We start from the raw sequence: 14,709 nt of genomic DNA, 5'->3' as shown, positions 1-14,709 counted from the left end.
GGCAACATTTATAAATCCTACACATAAGCGTTGAAAATATTAAATGTTTTTTTTTGTTCTTTATTCGGCCAAACGGCATTCGACCAAACGATCCATTCGGCCAAATGGCCAAACAGCGAAAGATGGACAATTGTCCAATGAAAATATAAATAGTATGGACAATAATAACTCTACCAGAACAACACGAAAATAGATCGGCCGAAAAGTTCAACGCTGACTGTACATAGTACCATAGTAGTTTGTCTATATGATATATACATAGACTAAACTAAGATTGCACCGGATTGTTTGGAAAAAAAATCCTACCCATAAAAATGCTCGATCTAATAAAACATCTAGCCCAAACCTTAACCTCACTTACTAACTGAAAAAAAAAGTTGAATAGATTTCATTGACGGTCATTATTTTAGTGATACTTGAATATCTTTCCGGGAAATGGGTCATTCTGGGAAATGTCTTTCCGGGAAATGGGGTATCCGGGAAATGATTTCCGGGAAATGTCTTTCCGGGAAATGGTATAGAACCCCATCGACTCATGGAAATATCGAGTCATGGAACAGCAATACCTAGGACAGGACGTGACAGCTCAACAAGGACTGCCCCGTTGTTTTTCAATCGATAATTTTGACGATACAAAAGCCAGTGCTACCAGTATCCTTTTTAAGCAAATCAGTTGAACAAATTCAAGTATCAAGGCTCACATTTTGGTTGTTTCTTGCATGCTTCATTCATTTAGCGCAATAGCGAATGCCAGCTTCTTTTTTAAAGTAGGTTAGATTCAGAACCGGCGATATTTTTAGTGAAAATTGATACAATTTCTATTATACTGCACTCAATTAAGTATTTTTGATTTATATGCGATTTATATGATTTACATGCGGTAAGCCAAACATCGAATATAGATTGATTTGTAGTAAAAAGATTTCATGAAACATTTTCAAACTTTCAATAAAAACTCTAACTTATGAACTAGCAACACGGCCGGCCTAGCAACAAAGTGCCCTGTTGCAATCCAACTCAACGATGTGAAAGTAGGCCTTTGCCAAAACGACCAATCAAAAATGGTCTTTTTTGACAGGCAAATGGTTTCAAATTTGCACTAGTACCTGACAAGTCCTGTCCTAGAGCAATACTATGGGAAGCTGTTCGAGGGGACCATCATAGTAACCATGACATTTTATTTTTAGTATGGTTCCATGAATCGAGTAATGGAGCATCGACTCATGGAGGTTTAACATAATCTTTTTTAATGAGAAACTCCTGAATCAACCTATGAGGTCGCTACTGGATATGGCCATGTTTGGATGGCTTATTTCGAATTCAAAACATAAGTCATCTTTAGTTCCGTCAGTTTGATTTTTAAAAAGACAATTTACACCGTCTTCAGCACGTAGGGCTGCACAGACTGAACGATCACTAACATCAGGCAACGGACAACACGAAACACCCAGTAGCCTAGCGATGAATTTTTCGTTTGACGAAAAGTTTTCACCGACTGTAGCGGGAATCGAACCCACACCCCGTGGCACAATACGCCTAAACGACTGACGCCGCTAACCGCAAGGCCACGAAGCCCACCAAACAACGAAACATGTGACTCTCGGTTACAAACCGCCACTTCGAGCGCTGATTGGCGCGCTTTTTTTGTACTAACGCTCGCGCTTTCGCTTCCAAAAGTGTGCCCCTGCACGTAGGCACAGCTCTGTCGTGATCTCAAAACACCGCAGCTGTCAGTCGCGATGCGACGCTGATGCGACTTTTACTGCCCATAAAAGCATAACTGTCCCATATTGATTTTCGGCCCAACACATTATTTCGTCGCAACATCCATGTTTTGATGTATATTTTACCATGCATATAAAAATTAACACACGTTGTTTGGAAATGTTGTGGAAAAATATGAAGTTGATGCAGTCCCATATTGAAAAATAAAGGCAAAACAGTCTCTATATGAACTTTCAACCTAAATAACAACTGCAAAACGTGAATTATGTTCAAGTTTATATTTTTCGATAATCAATAGAAGCAAAATGAGTTGTCTGTGTGGTTGTGTTAAATGAAAATGGTACAGTCGACTCTCCACATCTCGATGTTCTACATCTCGATATCTCTCCCTATGTCGATGATTTTTTTGGTCCCTTCAATCTGCATACATTTTCACTCTCCATATCTCGATATCCTCCTTATCTCGATATCTCCCTATCTCGATGTGATTTTCGTTCCCAATTTTCTCTCCGTATGTCGATACGTCCATCATCAAAGGCTACTAGACTAGATTTTAGAGATTCAAAACAATTTGCGAAGACGAAATGACATCTGTTTGTTTTTGATTTTCCTGGCAACGGAGTGATTTTCAATCTAGTACTCGTTAAAAATTTGTTCTATGTCTCGATCTCTCCCTATCTCGATGGTCCTTTCGATATCGAGATGTGGAGAGGCGACTGTATGTAGAAATGAACTAGAAAACTATGAATATTTGTATGAACAGGCAAACTTCAACCTTTGAGTGCCATTTTCTCAATGCCTACTTTTTCCATATGGGACAGTTATGCCTTTATGGGCAGTTTAGACCACCGCTCACCCACACATTCGTGGCGTCGCGTCGATATGCCGCCGCCGACGAGCGATTTTGTTGCGCGGGCGAAGAGCATGAATGAACGATTTAAAAATCCTCTCGTCGCTCGAATGAAAAAGGACGTCGTGCTAAACTAGCTGGATGGCTGGAGTCCGACCCGAAGAGGAACGACGTCGCTTCGTCAGTTTAGTCGTGAGCTACAAATCAAGCGGTATCGTGTGTGACTGTCTCCGCGTCGTCCATTGTAGGGAAAAAAGTGCTCCAGTCTTGGGAAAGAAGAAGCAAGAATCGTCGGGTGCTGTTTTCGGGATTTTCTCGATCGGTTAGTGAAGTTTTGACGCAAATAAGCGCTGATAAGTGACGGGTACAAGTGCAGTGATGTTTTGCGTGTAAATTTCCCACTGAGCGGTGCGGTTTTGTGTCGAAAATTGACGCTGAAAAGTGCAGATGGATTTTTTTTCGCATCATCCCCTGGAAGGAAGATTTTTCTTCCTTTTTTCTTCTGGCTGCCTCGCCCGCCTGTATCTTCGTGCACATCATCGAAAGGGGGGGAGCGCCGCTTCTGTGTTCTACGCCTGTCGTTGTCGTCGTCGTCGACGTCGCTTCTTGTGTGATTGTATTCGTGTGACAGCCAGGCATCGCCGAGTTTTGTTGGTGCTTTCTGTTGATATTGGTTGACAGATATTGCTTCTTCCGAGAGATTTTGTGCATCATCAGCAAGATCATAATGAAACGCAAGACTGAAGTGATCGGGTCTTGAATGGTGGAATATCAATCAATGAATCAGCCATCGTATTATCTATGATTCATTTTAGTAATTCAACAGTACAACTAGAATTTCACACGAGAATCCTTTTTGAGGTTGATTTATATTGTCACCACATCCAGGGCTGGTAGCGAAAAGTGGTGCCGAAAATTGTAACTGTTGTTTTGATGACCAGATTTTAGAAAATGAGACCAAATAGGATAAAAGTTGTATATTGCGAGGGGTGGGGGGAGATGGGCTTTGGGTTTTAAAGGTTGATTTTACAAGCTATTCTACCAGCCATTTCTCAAAAAGTTCCTCCAGGGATTATTACAAAAAGTCTATTAGGAATTCTTTCAGGAATTATCCAATGAATTCAATCATTTGATTCCCCATAAAACACTTTCAAAATTATTTTTAGGTATTCTGATTCTCATTAATTCATTCAGCAACTATACTGCAATTATTTTAGTTATTCGTCCAATCATTACTTCATAATGTTTTTCAGGAATTCCTTCAAAAATCCGTGCAGGATATTGTTTATGGATTAGACTTATTCAGTGGCGATTCTCTAACCTCAAACCTACCTGTTCTTCATATAGGTTTTTTTTTTGATTTTCACAACAAATGCGTATCTCAACAGTAGAGAATGGTCCGAATAGTTGATTTCAATCATTTATCTTTTTAATTAGACGTATAACAGGTAGAAAGTGAGGTTACGAGTCGGCCCTGGACTTATTTTTTTTGACATGTAATTACTATCATACCCTACATGGCTAGTCACATTCTAACAAAATTCGGAAGCGAAAAACTGTTCGACCTTTCACCGATTGATAATGTCTATGTTCAAATGCAAAATGGCAGCTTCGGTTAAGAAATGTATCTATAAACAACTGTAAAAATGCTCTAAGAAGAGTTATGGTTATAAGTTTACCCGATATCGACACACGCATGGTCATATGACAGCAAAATCTATAAATTTATGCTCAAACTATACTCCATTGAGTCAGTTGTCGTAATGTTCTAATCTGAAATAATCGCAGTCATAAATGCGGTTTCTTCTGCTGTGAAATATTTCTGAAGTTCCGGTACATTACGCTAAAGAAAAGGCCACCTAAAGCTCTCGAATATTCTGATGAAGCGTTCGTCGATATGGCGCCGTTCATAAATTTCGTAACGCTCAAACAGTGGGAAGAGAGTAGGACCAAGCGTTACGACTCAAACAAAATTTCGAAAATTTTCGTACAAAAAGCGTAACGGAGGGGGGAGGGATTCAGCAAATTTCAAATAAATGGATGCTGCCTATATGCTGGTCTTTCGAAATGACAGTTGGAGTGGTCTAACATGTAAATAAACTGTTGTATTAAGATTTTATAAATATGATGATGATATCCAAATTTTATGTCGATGGATGATTTGCCTCGTATGCGACAACAATTTGATGTGTAATGTTCAGGAATTTTCTAGAACCTTTCCTTATGAAAATCGATGTGGAAAATAATATCCTTAAACTTTAAATATTTATTTAATTTATCTTGCTTTTGTGAAATACAAAGTTCGAGAAAATTCCATGTTCCAGACTATTATCGAATGATTAACGGCTGTTTTAGTGCTGTATTATTTGCAATTGTAATAATCTCACATTAAATAAACTGTTATAGCGTTCTAAAATTACTGTTGTGGCGCTCAATGAAACATTCCAAAGCGTTACTGACAAGACAAATAAAAATGGGATTTCTGTCCGGTCTCGTTTTTTCAAGTATGAGCTCTTCAAACATTTTATTTTAGAGACAATAAGTTACTATCAGCCCTGTAATCAGTGTTGCATTTGAACGCGTTCAGTTTGCATTCCAGTTCAAATTTTTGAACGAAAGATCAAGTAGGCTTGAACATTGAGCAGTTTAACCCAGAGGCGTCTGGTCAGGCTGTTCAACCTGTTCATTAAACAGGTAGACCATTTGAATCAAAATCGTACGACTAATTTAAAAAAGAAAATCTAATTCAACAAATATTAAAATAGCATGAGTGTGGGTTCATATGCACTACATAGAAAGTTGCATAGCAATTGCCCCAAGGCGCCAAGAACGATCGCGTAGTGTGCTGCGTTCTCGCATCATGTAAAAAGCTCGCTTGATATCCACAGCACGAGCGTGGTGCTTCACTAAAGACAGCAGCGCAAAAGTTAAAGAGACATGCCATCGAAAAACACAACACTGTGCGTTCAACCTGTTCAACTGCTACTGTTGAACCAAATCCCATGTAACTAAGGTCCCACATACATTCACAGCTTAATAATCTGTACACGCTCAAACGCATACATGTGTGGAAACAACCCGCTCAACGAAAGAACTTGAAAAGGTTTAACTTTTTCCGAAAGATTCGTGCAATTTTGATGCTAACTTTCATGCAATACGAAATCGGTTGCCCTCGACACGTTCAACCAGCCGATTTGAACAAGCTGAGGAAGATGATAAAAGCTCAGGAAAAATGTATTATCAATGAAATTAGCGCATTTTTTTTTCGTAGACTGCTCTTATTTCCATATTTTAATAATAGATGATTCCTCATCTGTTTACTCTATAGTTTATTGTGGCATTTATGTTGTTGTATTAGAAAGATTAACTTTTTTAACGGAATTAACCCGACACCTAAACGGACAGCGTACAAGTCATTCGTGATGTGTTCTTACACTGCATTCATACAATTCAAGTATTGCAACGCTCATTTTTTAAATCCACATCCAGCGACGGCGGTAATCTGCGCGCAATTCAAAAGCAACGTCAAAATTCAAGTAGGTTTAATTTTTTTTCTCGTTCTTCAAGGACGCGAATGCTTCAAATTAGCTAAATCTGAAACATTTGATTATTTTTATTATCACTGCGAACACAACATTTTCAGTTATTCGCATTCCGTGGATTTTTCTTGCCGAGCATAGGTATTACTTTTTTTTCTAAATTTCTGCCGGATACACGAGATTAATATGCAGTTGAAAATATTCTCAAGTCAAGTAAACCGTACCTGGTAATAGTAAAAAATCAATCCCTGCAGTTATCTTACTAAATGCAAGGATGCATATTTGCACATTGATACATTGCCCACACTATTATGGGTCACCTTGTCACGATTATGAGGCACTCTGTTCCACACGCATTTCAAATGGAAATGTCCCATAATAGTGGGTGACCCATGATAGGGTGACCACTGTACATTTTGTTATTGTTGATATGTTTTGTAACTGAAACGTGCAAAATTCAGTTAATCATCAATTCACCGTTTGAATAGGCGTTATAAACAAAAAAAAAAAAAGGCGAATAGTACTAATTTTCGACTTACAAGAAATCTGTGCCAATTTTCAGATTTTTATACAAAGTAGGCCAAAAATGGATGAGTGGGTCGAAAATTAGTGTCTTCCACTAGTTACTGTTGTTGCACAGGTGGTTGGTTTGGGCACGCGACGCCTCTGGTTTAAGAATTTGAACTCAAAAGAGTTGAAAAATGAACGCGAAAGGAAAATTGTTTTCATGGCAGATTTAAAACAAATTTAAAAGCAGAAAGATTTACTAAAGATGTCAAGGGACATTAAAGGTTTCATACATTGTTCGTGATATGAATTAAATACTAAAGTAGTATTTTTAAGTTTTATGCTTCACTGTACATTTTAAAGTGATCGGCCCCGTGAGCAGCGTCAGAATCTTCAAGTGCAAAATTAGAACGCGTTCAGTTCATTTTTGGATCGCGTTCAGTTCAAAATGCATTACTGCCTGTAATAACTCATGGAATATATTTTAAGGAAACATTCTCAAGCATTCCGAATGAAGTTTTTCGAACTTCATTATTAGAAACAATTTATGAAATACATTCTGCTCTCTATCCCATGGTAAATCCAGTGCTCCAATGATTTTCGACGAAAATAAGACAAATCTAATAAGATTATTAGCAGTATTTAGTATATGGTTCCATACTGATCCAATCAATCCAAGAGTCAACTAACTGTTTCAATACTATTGATAGCCAATCAATTTACTATTGAAAAATCATCAAAAATGTTTAAACTGATTTAAAAAAAATAGCCCTTGTACAACATTGTTTGTTCAAGCATTTTTTATAAACAATTTTTTTTTTCGAAGAGAAATAGTCGATCAAAGTCGTGGGAATGAAAGGTTTTATTATTGATCTACGAAAAAAGCGTTTTTATAAAAAGTGCTTGAGCAAACAATGTTGCACATGGGCCCATCCCCGAGTTAGTCACTTATGAATTAAAAGTTATAGTGACGACTTCCTTCGGAAGGGAAGTAAAGCCGTTGGTCCCAAGATAAACTAGCCTATGGCTAAAATATCGTAAATATAGATAGATGAAGTTGTTCGGGAGCTGACCTAACAAAAAAATTGACCTAAAACTTCTAGAAAAATATCGGTTTCATAATTTTTCTCTGAATTTGAAAGTAATCCCCCAGCTTCCACGAGGACGTGGCCAGGACAATTTTCGATTGTTAGAGGATATGTAAGTTGCGTTCAAGAGATAGAGAATTGTCCCAAATACATGTCTATGGTAACAACCGGGAAATAGCGCTCTAGTGTTGTACCACCTACGAAGTTTTGCAAATCATTTAATGGACCTAATGATGATAATAATAAAACAGTTGAAAGTGATAGAAAAAGTGACTCGCTACCAGCCCTGCCTCCACAACCGACCACTTCCGTGCTTCGTCGTCGATCCATAAAGGGGAAGAACGGTAAGAACGGCATGGTCGCAATCGAGGAGGGGCGGAGGTTTCTTATGTTGAACGACGACTCTGTGTATTGGTGTGACTTCTCGGGTGACTCAATTACGCCAACCTAAATCTGAAGCACAGGAACAAGGAACGCAAGGATTGCGAACGGACATGGAAAGGGTAGGAACCCGTCTATATACGCGGTGCATGTCGTGGCAAATATTTCCAACTGCATTCAAACATTTTGAAACTTTTTCGTTCCGAAACCAAACAATATTGCTGTGCAGAATTTTTGCCTCGGTTACATTGTTGCAATCGAGCGCTTCAGCACACCCCAATCGTGTGAGCCAACACCCAGAAATTGCATGCTACTTGCTGAGGGACCGATGGTCGTCGGTTTGGTCATCACAAAACACAAAAAAAAAAGTTTGACTGGCTTGGCACCTATCAACAAAACTGCCCCAGCCAAATCCGCACTCGGTGCAAAACTATGAACGGATGTGGCGAAAAAATCAAGGTTACAAACCACACTGCAGGTTTCTTTCGATTTGTTTCCCCCCATTATGTCGGCGAGTCGGCCGACGACTTTACCACCCAAGATTGAAAGTTTTCCCTTCTTCGGGCGGTAGATAGGTAGGTACTTGTGGTGTCGTTGCGTTGTGCAATGCTTGAATTATTGTTTTCACTTGCGCCGCCATTAAAACCCGGGGGTGAAACGAACTGCAATATGTAGTCACAATAACAGCTTGGTAGGGTTTGAAGTGGCAAAGATTTGTGACGTGTCGCAACCGAAACTATGTGGGTTGTGTGAATTAGAAATTGTTATTGTAGCTTCTTCGAATTGGTATAGATGGGAGAGGTGATAAAGAAGCTTTTGTCATGGGGTTATTTCTGGTGTGCCCAATAATGTACGTGATGGAATTCGAATATGCCTCGAAAGGCCAAGCATTTATTCTTATTGGATTGACAGAAAAGTTCGATATAATTCCTTGGAAATGGCACATTTCAAGGTTGTAGTTACATATAGCTAAACAAAAGTGCGTGTGAGAGACAATTTCATCTCTGCGACATAATTCTAGATTGCGAAAATAGAAAAAAAATCATTAATTATAATTGAAGGTCCTGGGTTTGAATCCCAGGACGAGGATTTTTTTTATACAATTGCAAAAATGATTATATGGAAAAGAAAGCTCTCAGTTGATGACTCTTTGTTCAGAATTGAAGAAAAAAGAAAATCCTAGGCAAGTTTATGGTAGATCCACTAGATGAATTTATAGAGAAACATCGGCAATAATTCATGAAAAATTTGTACAAGAAATTACAGGATAACCTTTTGGAACAATCTCGTGGAAAACCCTTAGGTTCTATAAAGAAGGAATGAAGAATCTTGAAGGATTTCTGTAGATTTGGTTTACTTAAATTACGTGTTGAATTCTTTAAATAGTTCTAAACGATTATCTAGGAGTAAATTCTAGAAAGAATCACCGGATCTGGAGAAATTCTACTGGTACTGTAGAAACACTGGTCTGAATGAATCGGGATGGTGACGGTTCTATAATTGCTTATTTTGGACACTAAGCTGCTACCACCTCTGATATAGACAAGAAAACCCTCAGATATAATCGTAAAAATGGTTCACAGAACACGGTGTCTTTTTCATGTAACTTTATAACAAAAAAATCGGCATGTCTCAAATTTGGACCAATGAAAGACAAGACCTTCCTCTTTCATTTCCTGCTAAAATGAAAATAATCCATCGGGGGGTCTAGCGCAATTTTTTTTTTTTTTGAAATTTTGTTGTTCGTAATATCATTTCAAATGCACCGTAAATTAATAAATTTTAGTGAGGTGAACTGTTCAAACGGATTTAGATGAAAATGTTGCAAAAAGCTAGTCTCAATATCATGTAGATTATATTCTAGACATCCTAAAAATTTACAGGCCGAGGCCGAAATTTAAATTTTCGAGTTGCCTCTCTTTTGCTTTCATCCATTGTTGAAATTTGCATTGCTTTTAAAACTTGGTAAACAACCTCTTTTCAATTTTTATTTGTTACTCAAGAGCAATATTCATCTTTCTGACTTGGTTTAGAAAAAAGCGATCGAAAGACAAAAGGTCGAAAGTGACAATAAGTCGAAAGACAAAAGGAAGACAAGACGAATGGTCGAAAATGCAAAAGGTCAAAAGTGATGGTGGTAGGTCATTTGGCATAAAGTCGTTTGGCATAATGGTCATTTGGCATAAAGTCGTTTGGCATAACGGTCGTTTGGCATAACGGTCGTTTGGCATAATAGTCGTTTGGCATAATGAGTCTGAAACCAAGAATTTCACATTTTTTCGTTTTTACCTTTCTATTGAATCTTTCTGATGACATCTGGCTTGTTTTGGAGTCAATTGATACAAAATGACACTTTATTCAACAATCATTCGCTCCTGAATAAATTTAAGCATATTAGGAAAGTTATTGTCAATAGTATTTTATTATTTATCCAGAAATTACCCTTCTTTCAAATATTAATTCTTCACACTCAGATTTTTTTCACGAGCTCGACTTTGCGAATCTCAGTTTCCCGATTTTAACCGAGACTCAGCTAACAAATTGTCCGGTAGCTTAGCAACGCAGCATGATTTACTGAACTCGGCTCTTATTTGCTGAGATCCCAGGAAATTTGTTTGCCGATTACTCGGTTGTGCGGATCTCGGTTAAAATTAGACGAGATTCGGCATTTTAAACTAAGTGTGTTCTTTTGAGTTTTGCTATTGGAACAAATTTTTGCACTGAAGATTTTTATATATTTAGCACAAATTTACTCTCCTTTTAATTGTTCTATTTTTTTTAAAATATGATGCAACCATAATTATAGGTATGAAAATTGTTGATTTTAAATTTCAATAAATTTCTCCTTCTTTTATGCATAGGCTGTTCTTTGGAGCTATATTTTTTAAGTATTTTTTTGTTTCCAACTGACAAAAGGGCGGCAATCGATGACATTGATCTGCTGAAATTATCAGCGAAAAGAGAAATCGATTACTGCAGTTACTTCGATGGGTTGTGCTACTTTCCCCCAAATGTTGGTTCCCCGAATGCCAGTTCCCCGAATATCCCGTTTTCCCGACTAACCCATTTCCCCGAAAAGTTTTTAGCACTCATAATTATCGTAACATTATACATTTAATGGTGGTGAACGAACTGACCACCTAATATGCGCCCTTCTTTATTTAATAGGCGGTTCTTTCGAGTTTTACCGTCCTCAGCATTTTTGTGAACATGTGTATAGCCGAGAATAACAGAATACTTCCTTCTTTTGAATGTTTATCGTTCTTTCTTGTCACCACTTTTCGGGGAAACCAGTCATTCGAGGAAATGGTATTCGGGGAAAAGTAGCACAACCACTTCGATGATTTTGTACGCACTTTTTTATGTCTTTTCGTTTTATTATGAAATATTTTTTGCGTCCATTCTTGTAATGGCTTAATCATAAATTTTGCCTTCTTTTAAAAATAGGCTGTTCTTTATGTTTATACTGTTTTGAATTTTATTATTTAGTAAACCTAAATGTTAACTATTTTATCAATCCTTGCCAGATGTGTTGTTAGAATGATAATTACTTTAGAACTTGTCAATTTTCAACATATACTTTTTTTTGGGCAAACGCGTGATCTCCTTCCGAGGTATGCCTGAAAAAATATTATTTCAATCACGAATTTTCCCTTCTCTCCATAATAGACGGTGTTTTTGATGTACAAAATTAGAATATACATTGAACAGTTGAAAAGTTTCGCAACAAATATTTTCTTTTAAAGATGTATAGTTCATTTGACCTATGCTGTGAACAGACTTTTTTTGCGTTAGAGCCTTAAATATTTTAAACGAAAAATAATCTGCTCTCGTATATAGGCAATTTTTGCATTAAGTCTCACTGATAGATCTTTGGACTATAGCTTTAGATATTTTGCAAAAAAATCCATTCTTTTATCAAGTAATTTCATCGAGTGTTACGTCCAAACTGGGACAGAGCTTGATCTGCAGCGAAATATTCTATGAGCGTTCCCTTGATGAATAACTGCGAACTTTCTTTGCCAATTTACTGTATCAAATTTGTTTATCGCAACAAGCTCAAAGATACTCTGAGATGTAGAGACCCGTCACGAGTTTAATTGAGTAATGCTCTCTACACACTAAGCTCTTACGGTGAATTTCACCGTAATCTCAACAGCTGAACAGTTCGGTGAAATAAAATACCGTAACTTCGTCGGAATTTAACGGATTCCGGTGATTTTTCACGGAACACTGTAAAAATTTACCGTACTCCGTTAATTTATTTTACCGAACTGTTCAGCTGTCGAGATTTCACAGGAATCCGTAAAATAATTTAAGTGTGTAATGTCACAATAATTTTTGAAATTCTTAGCTAGGAAAATCTCTGAACGAACACCACGCTTGTTTAGAACCTACCAACATTTTTTGCTATGGGCTCGGTGGTGTTGATCTCGGTGAAAGCTTAAACAATGCCGATATTTATTTTAAGCCAATCATTATGCCAAACGACCATTATGCCAAATGACCATTATGCCAAACGGCCATTATGCCAAACGGCCATTATGCCAAACGACCATTATGCCAAACGACTTTATGCCAATCGGCTTTATGCCAAACGACCTTATGCCAAACGACTTTATGCCAAACGGGGTACAATCAAAGTGATTTGCATCATGGGAAATTAAATCATTTTTGAAAGAAGATTTTTACCTTTTATCCCCTCTTTATTCCTCTTAGATCTTTTATCCTTTCGACCTTATGTCGTAGATTCTAGGAAATTGACAAGTTCACATTTGTGCCAATGATAGACGCAATATAACATTTCATATCATTTCACAAATAACATTTCATAAATCATAATTCCAACCCAATTGCAATAGCAATGCAATGTTGACACTATTGTTCATGTGTTTATTGTGTGAATTGACAGTACATTGCTTTTGTTTGCGATGGCAAAACAAACAGAATTGCTGACAAATATTCTCAGATTAACAGCCAGTCTAGGGCTGAAAATCTCGTAAATAAGAATATAAACAATAAAGCTGTCGAATATAAACTTCCTTTTTAAATATATAGTAGAAAAAGTGCTAATTAATCCATACAAACATCGAAAGGTTTTATTCATTACAAAAAAGAAAAAAAAAGAAAGAAAGATTGATCGTGCGATCGTAACATTTTGCTCAGCGATCTCAATAAGTGCTGTAATGTTCAGTTTAACCATAGTTTCATTAGAGTTGTACGGAATTCTATACTAATTCATAAAACAAATACATTTAATCAGCTTAAAAATATTACTCAGTAACTTTACGATTTTTCTAGCTAACGAAATCATACGAAGCTTTAACAAAAATATCAGGTGAATCATAAAAGTCTCTGATTACACCAAAAAAGGAGCCAAAAACGGTGAACTTTATTGCATACAGACTTGTTTGCTACTTATATCCAGCAGATCTCAAGTACTATGTTTTCTATAGCTTTGTTGTGTTCTAAACTTATAAAAGCGCCAGCTCGAACGACTTTTGATGCTAATCTTCCATCAAAAGACGTTCGAGTTGGCGCTATAATTGAATTAGAAAAGTCAAAATCATGAAGTTTGAGCCGTCACATGCCTAGTTTTGGTGCCAAAACTTAGTGGTCCCATATTACGGGTTTCCCGGTGATCATTTCGGTGCTCCAAAAGAACCAGAATAACCATCAATTAATTCTTTTGGCAAAATACATTCAAACATCATAAATCGTTATGAGTTAGACACAATTCATTTGGTTTTTTGGCATCAATTCGAGTAATTTTATCGAATTGTCCAGATTGGCTACCTTCTGGGTCTCCAGGTACCGATTCCGCATGGACCATACTGAACCGAGTTTTTCAAGAGATGTGCACCGGTAATTGATTCCTTGTTATTGATAAATTTTATGACAAAATATCCATCAACCGAATAGTACCGATGTGAATTACATACACAAAACTGCGATGAAAACTTACTTTTCGGATGTTCCGGGTTTCCGGAACCGGGTATGAATAACTAAATGATTTGAGATCTCTATTTACAGTCCACGTAAATCTCTATTCAACAATATTAGGACGCTTCAGACTACTTGTTTGGTTGCGAAACTACAGGTTGTCGAAGTAAGGGTCTCTAAAGGGACTTTTTTCAGATGTAGCAGGTTCCCGGTGGCCACAGTGACCCAATTCCGGATCTGCGGATGGGTTTCCGAAAATCGACATGTGTGCCTTTCATTTCAGCCCAACAGTACTAATTTCGGTCAACACACTGATTTTTTTCGAGCTGTTTTAATTTTCGGGTCGAAAACGACCCTAAGTCACAATTTGTAACTTTTATTTTATGGAAGCTCCCTAAGAGGCCATTCAAAACTTTTGTTTCCGCAAAAATAAATGTTCCCACAAAAAATACCCAATTGTCAAAAAACGTCAAATTGCTAGGTTATTTTAATCAAAAGTTACAATGATTTGAATTTTGAAATGGGTCGAAAACGACCCAAGGTCCTTACTAAGGTTAAGCTATATCCCAAACACCGTAAACAAATTGAAAAAAAAAAAAAAAAAAATATTGTTCTAGACCCCCCGACCGATTATTTTCGTTTTGGTTGCATATGAAAGGGGAGAATCATGGCTTTA

At 37.2% G+C, this 14,709-nt stretch overlaps 1 protein-coding gene across 17 annotated transcripts in view; it reads left to right on the top strand.

Annotated features, from left to right (window-relative positions):
- The window catches only part of LOC5571289 (septin-7), a 293,920-nt gene that overhangs the window by 87,718 nt on the left and 191,493 nt on the right, over positions 1–14,709 (top strand). For 6 of the 17 annotated variants that reach the window (XR_002499424.1, XR_002499425.1, XM_021840162.1 and 3 more), the window contains exon 1: positions 2,745–2,897. The exons of 4 other annotated variants lie outside the window; for them this stretch is intronic. The gene's annotated coding sequence lies outside the window, so the exon portion shown is untranslated. Of the gene's footprint in view, positions 1–2,742; positions 2,898–2,922; positions 2,940–14,709 lie in introns of those variants that run through there. 7 more of the 17 variants (XM_021840159.1, XM_021840164.1, XM_021840163.1 and 4 more) reach the window with 6 other exon arrangements.

This window comes from Aedes aegypti, chromosome 2 (assembly GCF_002204515.2).
Source record: "Aedes aegypti strain LVP_AGWG chromosome 2, AaegL5.0 Primary Assembly, whole genome shotgun sequence".
Classification (NCBI taxonomy): Eukaryota; Metazoa; Arthropoda; class Insecta; order Diptera; family Culicidae; genus Aedes; species Aedes aegypti.
This window is presented reverse-complemented; position numbering and strand designations above follow the sequence as displayed.